Below are 21,610 nucleotides of genomic sequence, written 5' to 3' on the forward strand. Positions count from 1 at the left end.
AATTGGATGATTGGGTTCATTAGTTGCTAAGAAGTTTTGATTTAGTCCATGTCAATTAGATCGGTCAGGTGATGACTGATTAGATGAGACCAAACCTAAACCCCTCTAATTAATATTATTGGTGCAAAATTCTGCCGAAGTCAGAGAAGCTGGAGCTGGGATGACCGCGGCCACCGTCAGGATCTACAAAGAAAGTCTAAATCGGAGTTAGGGGTGCTCCGGCAAGACCCTCCGACGCTCAAGTCAGTACTCTACTTCAACAGAAATGGAGTGCTCGAGTGAAAATTTTGGCAGAGTTTCGAGATAGAGTTACCAGCTTAGAAAAGAACGTATCTGAGGGTCCTTATTTATAGACGGAGGGCGTAACTGACTGACAGCGACGTCTGTAACCATCTGGTAGTGGACTGCTCAGAGCCGCATGGAGTTTGTTATGGAGAGCAGTGGAGTCAGGGGTTGTTCAGGACCACGTGGAGCTTGTTGCAGAGAGTGGAGTGGTGTCCATTGTCGAGACTTGCCAGAGAGTGGTGGAGCTACATGGAATCCGTTGCAGAGAGTGGAACAGGATGGCGGCTCTTGTCGTGGCTTGTCAGAGGGTGGTGGAACCACATGGAATCTATCACAATGAGTGGAGTAAGGTAGTGGCCCTTGTTGTGGCTTGTCAGAGAGCTCGGATCTGTCGGCTGAAGCTCGACTGGGATGCTTGATGGAACAAAATGGCTCTTTATATCATCGTTCTAGGAGAGGCTCAGATGTTCTGAGGTCGCTGACGAATCTATTGTTGTCGGACGCTTCGGATGCTGACATTTCAGGTGGAGTCACCTGCTGTAGGAGCTCGGACGAAGATTTTTGTTAACGAAGTCCGGAGAAGTCCGTCTGGGATTTATCTGATGCAGAAGCTCATCCGAAGATCGTTCGCTAGGAAAGTCTGATTTTATGGGGAGCCTGGCAGGAGGTCGACCGGCGATAGACTTTGGATAGCATTGGGGAGGCTCGGCAGACATCGAAGGCGATCGGCTATCTCATGGACCCAGTTGCTGGAGCTCGTCCGTCATAGAAGCTCGTCCGAAATCCATCCACTGGAGAAGTTCGAGTGGGCTTCGGTTCTCGCGAGAGGTCGAAAGGGAGCCATTTATTGTAGGAGCTCGGGTGAGGACCAGTTGTCGTGGAAGCTCGAAGTAGTGTCCCGCTATAGAAGTTCGTCGAGAGCCCACTCGCTACAGGGTAGCTAGATTGAAGTCTACCTGTAGTAAAAGTTCGGAAGAAATTTATTTATAGTAGAGGCTTGAACGGAATTTACTTACAGTAGATGTCTGGGATAGACAGCCCGCTGTAGGAGTTCGGAGTAGACCGTTCGTAGTAGAAGTTTGGCTCTCGCAGGAACTCGATCAAGATCCGGAAGGTGGTCGACCACCGTAGAAACTTGGAAGGAGTCTGGTTACTGTAGAAATCTCGTTGTCAGAGAAGCTCGGATGCTGACGAAGCCCGAAAGAAGTTCGGGGGTAGTCGGTTGCTGTAGAAGGTCGGCTAACAATGGGGCCCTGAGGGCCTTTGGGGTGGCCTGGTGGATGAATACAGAAGTTCATTGTCGAAGAAGTCCGGACGGCCGAGGGAGTTCGGAGAGGTGCCACATACAAGGTCGGGAGCCAGAAGAGCCCCGAAGGATCGGTCTTTTACAAACTTCGGCCGGGAGGGTATTTTATACCCAACACCAGTCTCCTACTTTCAAGTTCGGGTTCCGAATGAAGTACAGAGAAATTCTCACAGTCGAAGCTGCTCTCCTCGATTTTCGCACTCGGCAGTTGCCAGGTATTTTGACGTTCGGCACACTGGTACTGGAGCCTTTTCGAAAAAGGTTTCTTCTTTTTGGAATTCCTGTCGGGGTGTGGCTCTAGGTACGGCATAATAATGACTCTATCAGCTGCCAACCATTTCCAACAGTCTGTCGAGGTGAGTGGGACACATGGCGAGTGCAGGCTGGCCAGAGGAGATCCGCAATCATTATTGCATCAGATCCCGGGGTCTATTTAAACACGTTCTCCTCCTTTAGGGGTTCCACCTTGCTTGAGAGAATCCCTCGGTTCCCCTCTTCTTCTCTGAGAGCTCCAGCTTCCTCTAGCATCCTTCCCGGCCTTAAGTGTCCTCCGAGTCGACCTCCATCATCCTTACTGTCTCCCTGTACTCCTGGGGTCAATCTAGGTCAGTTCTGAAACTTTCTGACATTTTCCCATTCTTTTTTCTTCGTATTCTGTTTGTTTGGCTTTCTCGGAGACCTTTTTGCTATTTTTCTCGATTTTCTAAGATTTTTGTGGCTTCCATTTGATCCAAAATATCCTCTGATATCTCCTCTTCTAGCAGTTCTAGGAGTTTGTCAGCCCCAGTTCCCCATAGTACTGGTACCGTAGACGAATCCGTAGCTAGGACCGAACCCTGTCTGGCCTTTGCGTCGGACACCATCCCTGGTCCTTGACTCGGATGAACTCTCACTGATAAGGATTCAGTATGGGGTTCCTCCGGAATACGAGCTGGAGCTTTCCGAGCCATCTAATCAGGCTAGCGCGCCTCCTCCCGACCACTTCTGTCTGTACCAAGAGGCCTTCCATGCCGGACTTCAGCTTCCGCTACCGTCCTTTGTCATTGCTCTCTTTCATTTTCTGAATATTTCTCTAGTTTCCATCGTGCCGAACTCCTTTAGATTTTTGATAGGGTTTCTTTCTCTTTATAGTTTGATCGAAGTTCGGCCGACTCTTTCTTTGTTTAGGAACTTCTACACCTTCAAGCGCCATCCCTCGGCAAAGGATTGGTGGTACTTCTCCCTCCAGTTCGGTAGAAAGGGGTTGCTGAAAGGCACCCCCTCTTCTGTCCATAACTGGAAGGAGAAGTTCTTCTATGTCTGATGCCCGACCTTGGAGCTAGGATTACCCCCTTGGGGCTCCCTGAGGGATTCCGTCTGTCGGCTTCCACCCTGGAAAGAGACGACCTCGAGGCCTCCAAAAGCTCGAGGCCTATCAAGCCCCCTCCTCTCCGACCTTCTGAGGGAACAATTTTTGTTCAACATCGGCCTGAGCTCCCTTAACCCTGCCGGTATCTCTTCCCCTCTTCTTCTCTTTTTTTTTTTTTTTTTGCTTCCCCTTCTTCTTGTTCTATTTCGGAGCCATGCTGATTTTCTTTTATCAAGACATGGATGCAAGCATGGCTCGGAGGTTAGCCCAGGATCTCAAGACCCACAAGAGAAAAGATGCCTCAACTTCGGGGTTGGTGAAGAAAGCCAGGACAGAAGGGACAAGCTCGGCCGTGCCTGCTCCGATGCCCATCGTCGTCGAAGCCCCTTCCGACGCCGAACCCGAAGTCCCCCGAGCTCCTTCACAAAGCCCCCCGACCAAGGGTCCCATTTCGGAGGTTCATCTCGAGGGGGCACCCGGGGCCGAAGGGAGGAGGAGAAAAAAGACCCTGGCCCGGAGGAGTCGCAGTCGCAGGACTGCCGCCGAGGGGGCCGACGGCTCCAAGAAAGACCTGGGGGAAAATCCCTTCAATAACAGGGACTTAATAAAGAGGCTGATCGAAGGGTGCATTCTGCTCGAGATAGTTGAGAGGATCGTCCTCGCCGATCTCGAACTGCGGGTCTAGGACTCTCTAGGATCTTTCCTCGAAGTAGGTTAACTCATCCTTTTCCTTCTTCCTGCTTCTTTAACTTATTCTTCAGCCCTTATGTCGACTCCCTGACCCTTCTTGCAGATTGGGCACCAGCTCGTCACCAACATCGAGGCAGCAAAGATCGCTAAGAAGGAGGCAGCTCGGGCAGAAGAGGATCGCCTAGCCGGGGCCGTCCGTCTTGAGGAGAAGATCGTCGAGGTCCTAAGCCTCCAAGAGGCGCTTGAAAAGGAGGGACAAACCTCATCCGATCTGAGGACCGCCTTGGAGGAGGAGAGAGGGAAGGCTAAGGCCGAGGTCTCTGCATTAAGGGCATAGGTCTCTGAGTTGAAGGAGCAGGTTTTCGAGTTGAAAGTGTGGATTCTGTCTATGGTCTCGGAGGCAAGGGCTCGAGCAGTGGAGGAGTTCAAAGCCTCCCCCGAGATGGAGGATCTGAAGGTCCAGTTCGGCCAGGACGCCTTCATCAAGGGATTTGAGCTCTGCCAAGAGAATGTGGCTGGGAAGTTTCCTAAGTTGGATCTCGACTTCCTGGACGAGGCGTCCGATGATGAAGCCAGGCCATCCGAAGTCACTGTCGGTCCTCTTCCAGCTGGGACCTCGTCGACTGTCGTGGCCGTCGCTGACGATCTTCCGGGACACCGACCTCCTCTACTTCTACCCCAGAGGTCCGAAATCTCTAGTTTTGTATTTTTCCCTTTGTGGTGATTTTTCCCTCATTCTCTTGTACTTGAAACTTATTTGATCAATGAAGCTGGATTCATCTTTACGGAGGGTCCCTCCCCCCTTTTTTTGTATTCTTTTCCTTCTTTTTGTCTTCTTGCATTAATTTGAGTCGTGACGCTCTTGTCCTCCAACGACAGTGTCCTGTCGAAGCTCTTCTCCTGTCGGAGGGTATTCCTTGAAGTCGATGATACGAGACCTCCAAAGGAAAGTTTGTCGGTTGACAAAAAATTCAAGAAGCTGGAAGATGAACTTCACCGGCTGAAGGGAGCCATTCAAAGGCCACCACGGAGGCTACTCGCTTTTGGGATCTCCACAAGAAAAGTTTCATAGAATACACCAAAAGGAAAGCTGACTTCATTACGGAGCTTGAGGAACTCCGAAAACGTGCCAGCGACCAGTCTTGGACTCAGGCTTCCAAGATCAGCTCCCTTAAAGTCGAGCTGGCGGCCGCATGGGAGAAGATCGGCCGGCTGGAGGGAGCTTGTCCCGGCTCACAGTCCTGACTGACCACAACCAAGACTGGTCGAAGAGGTTCTCCGACCTTCAAAAATAGCTGCAGGATGCTGAGGCAACTTACGACGCCTATCGAGTCGGCTGGAGCAGACAAGTAGAGGACTACCGAAGGAGGTTCTAGACGGCGACTGATGAAGTCATCCACCTTCAGAGGTGACTGTCCGAGAGAGTCCAGCCTGTCCCTGCACAAGTTCTGACGAGCTTTACTCCTTAAGGGGGACTATGGTGGAACTGTCTGTAGCCCTTGGGTGAGAGGAAGCCGAATTACGGTGGCTGAAAGTTCAGCTGGTCCACGAGCAGCAGGCAGTCAAGGATGCTGAGGCGAAGTCTGAGGTCTTGAGGAGGAGGCTTCGAGAGTCAGAGGATGAGCACCGGCGGTTCCATCGGATGTTCCAGGATATGCTGCTGAAAAAGATGGAACTAGAAGAGAAAGTCAAAAATTTAAGGCAATCCATAGCAAGGGCCGAAACTGAGAGCTCGAAGTCAGAAGAAACTGGGCTTCCTTAGAGCCTCTTTTTCTTCTTTCTTCTTTCTTTCTTTCTTTTTTTTTTTTGGCTTTTAAGGCTTTGCAACGTGTACTTCACCAACAAAATGAAAATAAAATTATCTATTACCTTATTCATTCTGGTATTAAATGGTTGTTTACCAAACTCCATTTGTCTTCCGTCTTGTTTGGCGTCGACGTAGTTTGTAATCCCTCACCGGTTCTTACTTTGAGTCATCGTTCACCAAACTTCTTTTGTCTTCCATCTTGTTCGTTGCCGACGTAGTTTGAAGGTTCCCGATCGTCACCGTGTCGATTTGCCCTTAGGGACTAAAGATTTTGATAAGGGTTTTTCCTCTCGTCGAGACGAGGTCCCTTGTGCCTTTGATGTAGTTCGTTTTTCACCTATCGCCGGTGTAGTTCGTCGCTTTTTCTTTTCATCTCTCCTTTTCTTTTGTGTTTGAGTGAGAGTCTTTCCTCAACTCTTGATGGGGTCATGAGAGTGTGGAGGAGTCATTGAGAAAGCTTTCCTCCTTATCGATCAACTGAGTCTTTGTTTGCATCGGGATGAGGTCCTCCCCTTGTTCCCGACAGTTGGTTTTAGCTCATGTCAGGATGAGGTTCTCCTCCTGTTCCTAACAAGGCTGTGGGGGCACATAAGGGCTGTTGTGAGGGCCTCGCCCTCCATCCGGTCTTTAAAAATCGGGCCTTCGACTTTGCTCATGTTAGGATGAGATTCTCCTCCTGTTTCTAACAAGGCTGTGGGGGCACATAAGGACCGTTGTAAGGGCCTCTCCCCCATCTGGTCTTTAAGAAATCGGGCCTTCAACTTTGCTCATGTTAGGATGAGGTTCTTCTTTGTTCCTAACAAGGCTGCGGGGGCACATAAGGGCTATTGTGAGGGCCTCTCTCCCCATCCGGTCTTTAGGAAATCAGACCTTCGACTTTGCTCATGTTAGGATGAGGTTCTCCTCCTGTTCCTAACAAGACTGTGGGGGCACATAAGAGCCATTGTAAGGGCCTCTCCCTCCATCCGGTCTTTAAGAAATCGGACCTTCGGCTTTGCTCATGTTAGGATGAGGTTCTCCTCCTATTCCTAACACACTTAATTTCGTTTGTATGGGGGAGTTATCTCCCATCGTTATAAGCTCATACCAAAAGAAAGAATGCACAAATATGAAGAGAATTTTATTCAGGGCAAAGTTGTTGGTAATACATTCATAGATTTTTCGAACCCTATAACCGCAGAAGGTCTGCTCCCCGCCGGGGTCCCCCCAAGATGGAGTTGATAATCCCAATTAGGGGTCGATCTTCTGGCTGCTCCTCCCTCTTGGCGATTCCGGCTGCGGCAGGGTCCTAGGCCGATCTTCCCTTCCTTCAGGTCGGCGTCGAATGAATCTATCGAGCCAACCCTGTCTGATGAGCTCCTTGATCTCATCTCAGAGCTGAATACACTCCTCCATAATGTGGCCGTGGTCATGATGATAGAGGTAGAATTTGTTCAGATTACACTTTTCGAGGTGCGAGCGCATCCTCTCCGACCTTGGGAGCTGCTCCCTAACCTCCATCAGCACTTGAGTGTTAGATGCGTTGAGAGGGGCATAGCTGTGGAATCTCCCGGGAGGAGAGCCTCGTCGAACTCGACGGTCTAGGCTTCTCTATTTACGAGCTCGGGGAGGAGTCCGGGTGTGTCTGTGCCCGGGAGGAGTTCGAGAGTGTGGCCGAGCTTCACTCGGCCCTTTTTCAACTGCGGGCTTGCTCGAGTCTCCCGCCTGTCGCTTTCTCGCGGTCACCTCGTCCTTCATCTTGAAGGCTTCTTCTGCTCGGGCATATCCTTCGGTCCGAGCCAGCAAATCGACAAAATCTCTGAGGTACTTCTTTTCCAAGGAGAACAGAAGGTCGTTCTTCTGAAGGCCGCCTTTCAGAGCAGCCATCGTGACCGATTGATCCAAGTTTTGGACCTCCAGTGCAACGACGTTGAAACGATTGATGTAAGCCTGGATGGATTCCCCCTCCCTTTGCTTGATGTTGATGAAGGACTCCGAACCTCTCCGGGGATGCCGGCTGCTAACAAAATGAGCCGCGAACTGGTGGCTCATCTGATCAAAGGAAAAGATAGTACCTGGCTTCAATGTCGAGTACCAGTTCCTTGCTGCTCCCTTCAGGGTGGATGGAAAAGCTCAGCACAGAATGGTGTCTGGCGCACCATGGAGCAGCATCATTGTCCGGAAGGCCTCCAGGTGGTCGACCGGGTCCGAGGTCCCGTCATAGCTTTCGAATTGGGGGAGCTTGAAGTTTGGCGGGATCGGTTCCTACATGATCATTTGAGAAAAGGGAGGGTCAGTACAGATAGGTCCTCACCATAAGCAGAGGGAGCATGGCGGAGTTCTTCGATCCGCCGGTTCATCTCTTGGAGCCTTCGATCCAGGAAGTCCTCTCGACTGCGGGTCTCGAGGGTCTTCGAACAAACTGGAGGTAGAGATCCTCCGGGAGTAGAATCATGATCGGACTGAGGGCTATCTACCCTCGGATTTATCTTTCTGGGAAAGACGGGGCGACTGGCCCAAGTGGCCCACCCTACTGCCAAATTTTGGAATTTCGGCGACATTCTCTCCAACTGCACCGACGCCTGTGGCTGTTGTTGCTGTTGCATGGCCTGCACCGCTTCAGTGAGGCCTCTGACCTACTGAACCAGCAGGTTGAATTGCTCTGCGCCGACCGTTGTTGCCGGAGGAGGAAGAGGAGCCTGGGAAACTGGAGGTGAGGCCGGAGCCTGAGATCTGACCGCGGAGACCATAGATCACCTGGTGGATGCTTTGCGGGGAGGCATCGGGTGAAGATCTAGTAGAAGAAGGAGAAGAGAATGTTGGAGAAGATGACCAAATCAATCCCGTTGAGTACTCCTTTAAGAATAAGGGTACTGCAAAGACACGCCCCCTTCCTCTAGCGCCAATTCTGTTGGTGCAGAATTCCGTCAAAGTCGGAGAAGCTGGAGCTGGGATGACCGCGGCCGCCATCGGGACCTGCAAAGAAAATCTAAACCAGAGTTGGGGGTGCTCCAGCAAGATCCTCCGATGCTCAAATCAGTACTCTGCTTCAACAGAAATGGAGTGCTCAAGCGAAAATTTTGGCAGAGTTTCGAGATAGAGTTACCAGCTTAGAAAAGAACGTATCTGGGGGTCTTTATTTATAGACGGAGGACGTAACTGACTGACAGTGATGTCTGTAACCATCTGGTAGTGGACCGCTCAGAGCTGTGTGGAGTTTGTTATGGAGAGCATGGTGTCAGGAGTTGTTCAGGGCCACGTGGAGCTTATTGCAGAGAGTGGAGTGGTGTCTGTTGTCGGGATTACCAGAGAGTGGTGGAGCTGCATGGAATCCATTGCAAAGAGTGGAGCAGGATGGCAGCTCTTGTCGTGGCTTGTCAGAGGGTGGTGGAACCGCATGGAATCCGTCGCAGCGAGTGGAGTAAGGTAGTGGCCCTTGTTGTGGCTTGTCAGAGTGCTCGGATCTGTCGGCTGAAGCTCAGCTGGGATGCCTGATGGAACAGAATAGCTCTTTATATCGTTGTTTTAGGAGAGGCTCAGATATTCCAAGGTCGCTGACGAATCTACTATTGTCGGATGCTTCGAATGCTGACGTTTCAGACGGGAGTCACTTGCTGTAGGAGCTCGGATGGAGATTTTTGTTGACGAAGTCTGGAGAAGTCCATCTGGGATTTATCTGATGCGGAAGCTCATCTGAAGATCGTTCGTCGGAGAAGTCTGGTTTTATGGGGAGCCTGGCAGGAGGTCGGCCGGTGACGGACTTCGGATAGCACTGGGAGGCTCGACAGACATCGGAGGCGATCGGCTATCGTAGGGACCCAGTTGCTGGAGCTCGTCCGTCATAGAAGCTCGTCCGGAATCCATCCGCTAGAGAAGTTCGAGCGAGCTTCGGTTCTCATGAGAGGTCGAAAGGGGGCCATTTATTATAGGAGCTTAGGCAAGGACTAGTTGTCGTGGAAGCTCGGAGTAGTGTCCCGCTGTAGAAGTTCGTCGAGAGCCCACTCGCTACGGGGTAGCTCGGTTGAACGGAATTTGTTTATAGTAAAGGCTTGAACGGAATTTGTTTACAGTAGACATCTGGGTTAGACAGCCCGCTGTAGGAGTTCGGAGTAGACCATTCGTAGTAGAAGTTCGGCTCTCGCAGGAGCTCGATCGGGATCCGGAAGGCGATCGACCGCCATAGAAACTTGGGAGTCTGGTTACTGTAGAAATCTCATTGTCGGGGAAGCTCGGATGCTGACGAAGCCTGAAAGAAGTTCGGGGGGTAGTCGGTTGCTGTAGAAGGTCAGCTAACAGTGGGGCCCTGAGGGCCTTTGGGGTGGCCCGGTGGATCAATGCAGAAGTTCATTGTCGAAGAAGTTCGGACAGCAGAGGGAGTTCACAGAGGTGCCACATACAAGGTCGGGAGCCGGAAAAGCCCCGAAGGATCGGTCTTTTACAAACTTCGGCCGGGGGGGTATTTTATACCCAACAAATATTAAGCCTTATGGTCTTCTACTATTGTAGAAGTGTGGGTGTGCTACTGGCGTTGACTGTTCTCAGCTGGTTACAATGGTTCAGTAGCATCGAAAACATGCAACCACTATACTAGCAAAGAGTTGCTCCTAGGTGAAGATGGGTTTGGGCCCAATATGTGTTATCTAAGGGACTTAGTGACGGCTGCACACCTACTTGTGAATGGTGGGTCAGGCTTAACTAAGGAGTGGGGCAATATGTTATCTGAACTCTCATGACTTAGACACCAAGTCGCTGCAATATGCTTAGAGAAATATCTGGATAAAGAGTTGCCTATGCATCGGTGTGCGTGTCATCAACAGTTGTTTAGTGAGATGCACGATATTTGTAGGACTGTAGCTCCCATTAGAAACTTGTATTGATCGCATCAGGTTTTTATTTTTTATTCAGGGAGTATCAAAATCCGACAAAATAGTGGGAGCTATTTGCATCTAAAAGTTTTTAGAGTAAATATAATTTTAAGTGTAAATATCTAACTAGAATCCCTACTCTCATAAATAAATAATGTCAGCCTCTGATCCACTAGCCCATATTCTTAAAACCAACTGATTGATCGGTACAAATTATAAGGATTGGCTCAAAAATCTCAGAATAGTCCTGACATCAGAAAAAATTAGGTATGTGCTTGATCAGGACACTCCAACCTTACCAGTCCGTCCTACGGTAGGGCAAAGATCTGCTTTGGATAAGTGGATGGATGATGATCTTAGGATGAAGTGCTATATTCTGACTTCTATGTCAAATGAGTTGCAGAGCCAACATGAGCATATGCCCACTACCCATGCCCCATGCTATGATCACTCACCTGCAAGAGTTGTCCAGTAAGTAGAGCAGGACCGCACGCTTTTGAATTGTCCAAGTAGTTGTGAAGATACGTGAGAGGCAGTCAGTCCATGATCACTATATGACTGTGATTAAGGACCTTAAGGAGCTTGAGAAGCTCAGGCTAAATATACAGAGGGAGCTAAAGGTGGATTTGATCCTTCAATCTCTAACCAGTTCATTGGGATAGTTTATCATAAACTACCATGTGAATAAATTGGACTGCAATTTACCCGAGTTGATCAATATACTGGTCACTGCTGAAGATACCTTGAAAAGTTCAAAGGGCTCTATTCTTGCTGTTGAGCTGGCACCTTCCAAGAGAAAGTCTCAAGGGAAGAAAAAGAATAAGTCTGCAAAGAAGCAGAAGAAGAAGAGCAAATCTAAGAAGGATATTATGAAGAAAGCTATAGAGAAAGAAAAGTATTTTCACTATAACTCCGATGGCCACTGGAGGAAAAACTGTCCGTCTTACCTGAAGAGCCTAAAGATGAAAAGGATGATCAACCTCCTGAAGGTATGCTCATAATAGAATCTAATCTAACAGTTTCTTCTACTTCTAGTTGGATATGGGACTCTGGTTTTAGTGCTCACATATGTACTTCAATGCAGAGTCTAAATAGGAAGTAGGAGGTTGAGGGAAGGTGACATGATCTTTCGAGTTGGCAATGGAGCAAAAGTTGCTGCAGAAGTCGTTGGAACCTATCCTCTTCAATTATCATCAGACTTTAGATTAGATTTACAAGACTGTTATTTTTTTTCCTGTAGCTAGTCAAAATTTGATTTCGATCTTTGTACTAGCACAGGATGGATTTATTTTTCAATTTAATAAAAACTTTTGTTCTATTTATTTACGAAATAAATTGGTTACATCTGATCTTTTGATTGACAGTCTTTATCACTTGCATATTGATGCTAATGCAAACTTAAATAAGCAAGTAGTGAGTGCCGTAGGTCAAAAAAGATCCAGAGATGAGTTTACCCATAAGTACTTGTGGCACCATAGGCTTGGCCATATTAGAGATGACAGGATAAACAGACTAAAAAAAGGATGAAATCCTTGATTTAGTTAAATTTGAGTCAATTCCGACCTGTGAATCATATCTTCGAGAAAAAATGGCTAGGTTATCCTTTATGGGACAAGAAGAAAGGGCTACTGAGTTGCTAGTCCTTGTACACATGGATATGTGTAGCCTATTTGATGTATAGACCAAGGATGGTTATAACTACTTCATTATTTTTACTGATGATCTATCACGATATGGATATATATTTTTTATAAAACATAAGTCTGAAGCCTTTGAAAGGTTCAGAGAATTCAGGTAAGAGATAGAGAAGCAAACAGGTAAACCCATCAAATCCTATGATCTGATCGAGGAAGGGAATACCTGAGTGCTAAATTTTTGGGATACCTTAAGGAGAACAATATTATCTCTTAATGGACTCCTCCCGACACACCTTAACTCAATGGGTATCTGAAAGGAGAAATAAGATCCTATTGGATATGGTCCGATCTATGATGAGCTTCACTGATTTATCCATATATCTTTGGAGACATCCCTTACTTACTGTGATGCATATTTTAAATAGGATTTCTTCTAAGTCTGTTCCTACCACACTATTGAGATATGACATGGTAAGAAGTTGAGTCTAAGTTACCTCAAGACTTTGGGATGTCCAGTCTATATTAAAAAATAGAAAGCTAACAAGTTAGAGGATAGATTAGTTGTAGCTCGATTTATAGGGTATCTTAAAAAATTCATTGGGTACCATTTTTACTTTCCACATGATCATAATGTAATTATGAGTCGCAATGCCATATTTCTAGAAAAATAGTTTATCCAGGATGGTGGCAGTGAGAGGTTAATTGAGTTCGATGAAAAATCTCTGAAGAGCAACGAGCTATAGATCCTCAAAAACCTGCTTATAATGAGCCAGTAGTTAATGTTCTACCTCCACCTCGTAGATCAGGTAGAATCTCCCATCCTCCAGAAAGATACATGGGTATACTAAAAGAGGATGTAGAGAAAGTATTCCTTATGGGAGATGGGGTTGTGGTGATGATCTTAATACTTTTGACGAGATAATGTCTAACATCAATTTTGAGAAATGGTTAGATGCATTGAAGTCAGAAATTGACTCAATGCACTCAAATCAAGTATGGCCTTAGTGAATCTATTGAAGAAAATTATTTTCATTGGATGTAAATGGATCTACAAAAGAAAAATAGGTATCGATGGTAAGATAGAGACCTATAAGACAAGGTTGGTGGCGAAGGATTATAGTCAGCACAAAGGCATTGACTATCATGATATTTTTTCATCTGTAGCCATGCTAAAATCCATCCACATATTGCTTGCTGTTGTAGCTTACTATGATTATGAAATCTGATAGATGGATTCGAAAACTGCTTTCCTGAATGGATATCTTAAGAAAAATATCTATATGGAGCAGCTTCTAGGTTTCACATCTGGTGATAGTGATCATCGAGTTTATAAGCTGCAAAGGTCCATCATGGACTAAAGCAGGCTTCTCGAAGCTAGAATCTTTATTTCGATGATGCGATCAAATCATTTGATTTCATCAAAAATGAAGAGGAACCTTATGTTTATAAAAGGGTCAGTGGGAGCGCACTTGTCTTCCTCGTACTGTATGTCGATGACATCCTCCTCATTGGGAATGATGTTTCCATACTGACTTTGATCAAGACTTGGTTGTCTAAAAAATTCTCCATAAAAGATCTAGGGGAAACGTTCTATATCCTTAGGATAAAGGTCTATAAAGATAGATCTAGAAAGATGCTTGGCCTATCATAAAAGCTATACATAGAGAAGGTGATGAAGTGATTTAGCATGGTTTAGCAAGAAAAACTCCAAAAGAAATTTGCTACCCCTTAGGTATGGTATTCGACTCTCCAAGATGATGTGTCCTAACACTTCTAAGGAGATTGAGTGCATGAGTAGGATCCCTTATGCTTCAATAATTGGGAGCCTCATATACGCCATGCTATGTACTCGAGCTAATATTATCCTTGCTATGAGTGTCACGAGTAGGTATCAGTCGAATCCAATCAGGAGCACTAGATAGCTGTGAAGAACAACCTTAAGTACTTACGAAGGACCAAAGATTTATTTTTGATTTTTGGAAGAGCACCTAAATTGCGATTGAGGGTTATATAGATTTGAACTTTATGTCGGATCCTGATGATAGAAAGTCTACATCGAGATATGCATTCATACGTAATGATGGTGCAGTCAGCTGAAAGTATTTCAAGTAGAGCATCATCATAGATTCGATCACAGAGGCTGAGTATGTCGCCATTTTGGATGCTACAAAAGAAGACTTTTGATTCAAAAAGTTTGTTATGGAAATTGGTGTAATTGACATCAGATGCCATATTACTGTACTGCGACAACAATGGAGCCATAGCACTTGCTAAAGAGTCCCGATCTTATAAAAAATCAAAGCACATTGAACGGCGGTTCCATATCATATGCAACTACCTTGAGAAGCAATATATCAAGATGCAAAAATTAGACTCCGCAGATAACATGACAGACCCACTAACTAAACAATTGAGCCAACCCAAAATGAAAGCTTATTTTGAGAAGATGGGACTTAGATTAATGGCCAATTAGCTTTAGTCCAAGTAAAAGATTATTAGATATATGTCCTAAAAGTCAATTATTGGCTGACACTTTTTGATTTTATGACATAAATTTTGTACTTAAACTATTGATTTAATCAATAAAAGATAATTTTTTTTTTCATTCAAGTGTTATGTGTCCTTGAATCATCGTTAGAATTGATATTATGATACATATTCTCAAGTGTTAAAATTAAAGACATGTATGATCGATTCTTAAATTACTCCTGATCATAGGATAGTCATAGAGATGGTGATCCTTCCAGATAGACCGACGCATGGTTCGCTTCTTTCAAGATAGATGAATCTCTAATCTACAGTATAGAGATACTGAATGAAAAGTGTGGATAGTTGTTAGAGAACAACTAGTACTGAGCGTGACCATATGAAAAATCACATAGATTTCTATTCGATTATCAGTGATTATTTCGATGCTGTAGTTGTGTGATTGATCCTTTGACCTGTGTGTCATAGTTGCTTACAGTAAGACTACTGTAGTTTGACTACATATAAATATTAACTCGATTATGATTTTTATAATGGATGTTGCTTCAGTTGGTTGAGCTGTGCGAGTGATGTGTGCATCTAGATGAGATCTATCGATCTTGATAGAGAGTAGTCCTATGAGATTTGAGAAGCTGAGTCCACAAGTCTATGGCCATAGCAGTGTGATTGATGAAAAAAAATTTATTTGAAATTACTATTAGACCTGAACTGATCGAATCTATTATATGACTGATGATGAGATTTGATGATTTATCCATGACCTACCATCTAGTTAGGACTCACGGTAGAGGAACTATATCATACATTTACTACATTAAGAGGTTCTATTTTTATTTTACTAAGTTGCCACTATATATTGCTAAATATTATTGATGGATTGTGAAAGCTCAATAGGATCATTTTGAATCAATAATCCTTGTCGAGTTATAGTAAAACTGTTTCGATCCACTGAAAGGGGTTTCAGTGATACCTATGATAGAGATTATGGTATATCTCACTACCAGATAGAACTGAATCTATGGGATCACACATAAAGAGAGAAGATCTGGATTGATTATAATTGAACTTATGAAGCACCAATTAATACAGATTTAGAGAAATTCTATTGGGTTTATGTTAATCTTGCTAGCACTTGGGTGAATCCAATTTCTCTTGTAATTAGTTTACTTATATGATAAGTTTTACCAATTTCTGCACTTGATTTGAGCCTAATTAAATTTGATTCAATAAGATCCAATGGTTGGATATTTAATTTATGGTTGGATTAAATCAAAAAAGAGTTTCTTGATTTTATTCATTAAGAACCTTTGAAGAGAATTTATGAAACCATGTGGGCTGATTTGAGACTTTTAATTAGATCCCATATGATGAGATGCCTAGCACTAGGTGTGGACTTAGGTGAGATATGGGTGGCACCCCATTTATTTAGTCCAAGTATATTATGGCTAGGACTTCTAATATGATTAGAAAGAGGGATCCTAATTTGATTAGAACACCCTTAAATTGTCTATATAAAGGATCCTAGCCTTTACTTCTCATATAAGTTCTCTTCCTCCAATTTTGCCACCACCTGTTACTATGCCCATGCCTCCTCTTCTCTTCTCTCTCTAGCTCATGCCCTCTCTCTCTAGACATCCCTCCTTGTAGTTGAAAGAGAGGTGGGCGGCAACTTGGTTGGAGTCAAGTGTTGGTGCTAACTAGTTTCTTGGTTTCTTTTCTTTCCTTTCAAGTTTATTGGGAGTTAGTTACAACTACTTCTTATTATTATTTTTTTGATTAGTTAAAAATCAAAAAAAAATTTGATTCTTCAAGAATCAAAAAAGAAAGATCAAAAGAGTTCACAATTAAAAGTCTCTTCAGGCTTGGTTCAAGCCTGTTCAAGTTTTTGGTTCAAGCAAGCAGGAGTCAAGAAGATCTATTCAGGCCACCCTATAGATACCCATAGTGGTAGGATGCTTGTGCTATTGATTTAGAAATTGTTCAGATCCAGATCCAAAGATTGAATTGGATTCAACTCAGTTATAGGTTTGAAGCAAAGGAAAAGCGATTCAGATATGTGAATTGATTACAGCTTTTATTTATTATTCTTAAAATAATTTATATTAATTTCAGTATATGAACTAGATCTATAGGTGCTTTCATATGATGAATATATACTTAGATTAAAAATATTTTAATATAATTTTTTTATTATATTTTAGATTTAAAAAAATTTGACATCCACATGCACTAGCACCTGTAAAAAATCCAACAAGTGCCTCCTATTTTCTCTCCATGCGACTCTTGGGTTTTAGCATGGAATGTGAAAGAATTATGTCCTACAAGCCCATCGCATATGGGATGTGATAGGATATTTATTATAATTTATCTTTCAAACTCATGTAATTGACATTAATATTATTGATAAAATTGATATTTTTGATTCATTATATGATGCATCTTATTAATTTTAAGATTATAATGAACCCTATAAGTCTAGACAATGGTTTTAGGGTCGTGATGAGATCACGCTAGTGAGATCTAAATTTTTGATAGCCCTGATCTAAAATATTCTAGTTGTTGGTACATTGAGTTGGAGATCAATGATACCGGTAAGACTGACATGTCCTATGTATGCTCAGAAATGAGAGTGGTTGATCTCACAACCACTTGTGTGGTGACACTAATATAAAAATATGGGTGCTCATTAGAGAATGAGTTCACTGAATTGACCTGTGAGAGAATAATCAAATGGAGTCTTATTTACATGTCAACATAATTCTCTAGTAGGAGTTGTGTAAGTGATCCTTTGACCTGAGGTCACCATGGTACCTTATGTACATGGATCCATATTTGGATCACTACCTAACTTGATTCTCTGATCCTTGTGTGGGTGTTCTGGATATAGTGAAGTATGCATGGAGGTTGTAAGTGATCAATAAGAGATCAGTCATTCCTAATAAGGGGAGCGAACATCCTATGCGATCTCATAGGATAGTGATTCTGGAAGTCTTTGGCCAAAGCAAGGTGATAATTAGAAAAAAATTTCTAATGTATCATTAACTGAATCATCACCTTCAAATTGAGATACATAAAAATAAGTGATTGGGTTTGACAAATTTTTATGCCCACAGCACATCTGGAATGTTGTTTGACTGAAGGATTGAATTACATGAGAACTTGACACTGAAAGATATTTTGATAATTTTTTATCAAAATTTTAAATCTTTTAGGTAGTCATGACATATTGCTAGACATCAATCTTGACTTGTGGACTTGATAAAAATTGAAAAAAATTGATTCTAGAATCAATTTGAAAGAGTCCAAGTTGATTGGGACTCTTCGGATGACCTAATCTCATCGATTAGGGTTACGTCAAAAATTTGGATCCACTGCTGGCTAGATTTGGAATCCAATGGGTCACACACTTTGAGATTTAATCTTAGTCTGATTTAATTAGAGTTTAATATAAATTCTATGGGTTAATTTGATATGCTAGCACATTGAATTAACCCAAGTTCCCAAATTGGTTTGGTTCAAAGTATTTGAGCTAACCTAGACCAATTGACTTTGACCTAATGGGATTGGATCAATTTGGATTGGATCCTTATCCAACTTAAACCAATTTCAAAAAAGTGAAGAAGGACTCCTCCATGTTCACCAAAATTTATGCAAAAATATAATTACCACCCACCTCAAATCAACGTGAGAATTAAAGAGTCCTTCTTAAAGAAGGCTCTTTATTAAATGCATTGCCTTAGAAGATAAATCAAAAATCCTATATTTTGACACCAAAAATTAATAAAATTTTTATGACATATAGAAAAGGAAGAGTCCTTCTACTTTACATATCTGAATCACCAAAAATTTACTCGATAAATTTATTTGGTGTGTGGGAAGTTGGAGCACCAAAAGTTGGTGCCCCTTCATCACATGTAACATCCCCGGTCTCCTATTTATTGGAGATGCCCCAGGTAGCTTCTAACTAAGATTTTTTGGTGAGATAGAAAGAAAGGACATGGAAATTATAGAAAAAATCTAAAAAATTTTGAGAAAAAAAAGAGAAGAATTTTAGTGGCAAAAGTTGCTACAAGGGTGGTGAGATTTTTAGTACGTATTGCTGGAGTGTCCTAGAATTTAGTTTTTCTATACGTTGGAGCTAAAAATTAAATCCTAGGTTGTATAAAATTTGAAGAGTATCTTCTTGGTGTCATTTTGATGGTAAGTTCAAAAGTAACTGGACTTTAGTGCGATCGTGATATAAGTTTGAAACCGACAGTATTCTTGAGAAGACAAGGCTGCGGCTGCGCACTGGTTGGGAAGGATCTTAGCCAACTTTTGTGTGGATCACCGTTGGAGGACTTTTATCTTGGAGTCTTATGGAGAACACCAACATACTATTTTTTATTTTAGTTAAAGTATAATATTCTATCTCTTTGCATGCTTGAATTTGCTGATCGTGTTCGACAAGGTGATTCTAGGGTTTTGGGTTCGACTTGATAGTTTTATTTGATATAGCTATTGATTTGAGTATTTTAAAAAATTTTAAAAATTACTTTTCACTACATGGTTGAAACCTAACAGTGGTATCAGAGCCATCCTTGTCTGATTCGATCAAATAGGTGCAATATAGTAGCTTAAAATTGTTCTTATTCATATCCTGTCAAAAATATAGTATTATTTTTGCATCGATTCTTCAAACTCAAAAAAATATTTTTAACTTTTTATGAATCATAATTTTAATTTTAATTATTAAATTATAAATTTATGATAATTTAAAATTTTATTATCATGGTTGCATGATGATTAAATCAATGTATAGCTAATAAGGGTGTTATGCATGCCTAATTAGATTAGAGTATATTATATTATATGAATTTGTTAGTCATATATTATGACTTTGATTGCACCCTTATATATTTTTTGGTATGATAATGTGATTGCTATTTTGAATAGTAGAAGCATGCAAATTTGCATAATTTGTGGTGTACATTTTATGCGCTTATATAGTTAGAATGTGTTGAGATCAGTTTAAAGTCTCTCATAAAATTATATTAAATTGTAATTTATTTTTAAATCAAAAATAAAATTCTTAAGATCAATTAGTGTCGAAGAAAATGTGAAAGATGATTTTTTAATTTATGCTGGCTTGACCAACTCTGTTGGTGTCTAGAAAAGCTATAGGGAGCCTCCCACCTACTTACTTGGCTAATTTGGTCTTTTTGAATTTGGACTTGGATTGATTAGTGATGTAGACACTACAAAGATCTTCCTTCAAACTTGGTTGATAGAGTATGTTAAGGTCTTAGTGAGCTTGTTGTGCTATCCACAAGACTTACTATAGAAATTGACATGATGTTGATCAAGTGCATATTGATGCTTATGGTATTTTGAATAGTATTACTTTATTGTGCTATCCACAAGAGCAGCATTATTTAAGTATGACTATATGAAATTGAAAGTCAACTTAACTAGAACACTATAGTTTGTTGTGCTATCCACAAGACTATATGTGATCTAGAGGCCAAAATGAAAGATGTTGAGAATTGTAAAGGTATAATTGGTAAAGAGTTACCTACTCTTGAACTTATAAATACTTGTTGTGCTATTCACAAGGTGTTTGTGAGAAATAGAGATCTCAACCCCACTAAAAATATTAGTATGTTTCTCGATTTTCATATTTGAGGGCTATTAAGTTTGATAAAATAGTGAGAGACATAATTAGATAAAAGTCTTAATCTAGTTATGAATGTCTTCATGAGATATCTGCTTATATTGTGTTCTTGTCATTATAGATTAACTACACTTATGGCATCCTCACTGTCCCTTAGAGGTATCCTAGATACTAATAAGTTGATCGGATCCAACTATGTCGACTGGTTAAGAAACTTGAGAATTATTCTCACTCAGGAGAAAGTCTCCTATATTCTGGATACACTTACTCCAGATTCTCTTGAGGAAGATACTTTCAAGGAGGAAAGGGCCACATACAAGATGTGGAAAGATGACAGTGTGATTGTCAAATGTATCATGTTTGCCTCCATGAGCAATGAGCTCCAGAGGCAGCATAAGGACATAGATGTTTCCTCTATCCTTCTTAATCTTAAGGAGTTATATGGGGAGCAAAGTCGAACTGCTGATATGAGATATCGAAGTAGTTATTCCGTGCCGTATGATTGAACGCTCTTCCATACAAATGCATGTTCTAAAGATGATTGATTTGATCACTCATCTGGGACTGCTAGGTTTTGCAATGGATGGTGAATTGAGCCAGAATTTGATTCTGCAGACTCTCTCTGACTTCTTTTCTCAGTTTGTCATTAATTATCATAGGAACAAACTAAACATCAGCTTGCCTGAGCTGCTGAATATGTTAAAAATAGTAGAGAGCCATTTCAAGGGTGAAAAGGCTCAAGTTCTTCATGTTGATAAGATCAGCAAGAAGAAAGCGAAGAAGGGTTCTAAAAAAAAGCTGAACCCTAAGGTTGGCATCTTCAAGAAGAAGGTGAAGATCTCCACCATAGGTACTTGTTATCATTGTGGTAAGGAGGGCCACTGGAAGAAAAATTGCAAGGAGTACCTTGCAATCGTGAAATTAGCAAACGTTGCTAAAGGTTTATATATAATACAAACTAATTTATTATTAAATACTTCAATGTTAGATTCTTGGATATTTGATACCGTCTATGGTTCATACCTTTGCAAATCATTGCAAGATCTATAGGAAATAAGAAATCTGAATATAGATGACTTCGAGCTATTTGGCATAAGTGGAGAGTCCATTCAAGCCAAAGCCGTAGGAACCAGAGTTTTAAAGTTATCTTAGAGAAAAGTTTTAGAACTAAAGACCTGTTATTACATTTCAAATATTGTTAAAAATATTATTTCTGTACCTTTGTTATTGGAACAAGGTTTTGAAATAATTGCAAAGAATAATGGTTGTTCTATATATTTTTCTAATAAATATTATGAAAGTATTTTTATTGATAATGGTCTTATATTTCTTTCACTTAATGATAATGTGCTTCATGTTGGTAATATGAAAAAAAGAAAGAGAGGATGTGAATGTCACATACCTCTGGCACTGCCGACTTGGCCATATAAATGAGTCAAGTATTAACAAGTTATACAGAGATAATTTCTTTGATCTTTATGATTATGAATCATATAAAATTTGTGAATCTTATCTCATAGAAAAAATGACCAAGACTCCATTTACTAGACATA

This window comes from Elaeis guineensis, chromosome 7 (assembly GCF_000442705.2).
Source record: "Elaeis guineensis isolate ETL-2024a chromosome 7, EG11, whole genome shotgun sequence".
In the NCBI taxonomy this organism is placed as follows: Eukaryota; Viridiplantae; Streptophyta; class Magnoliopsida; order Arecales; family Arecaceae; genus Elaeis; species Elaeis guineensis.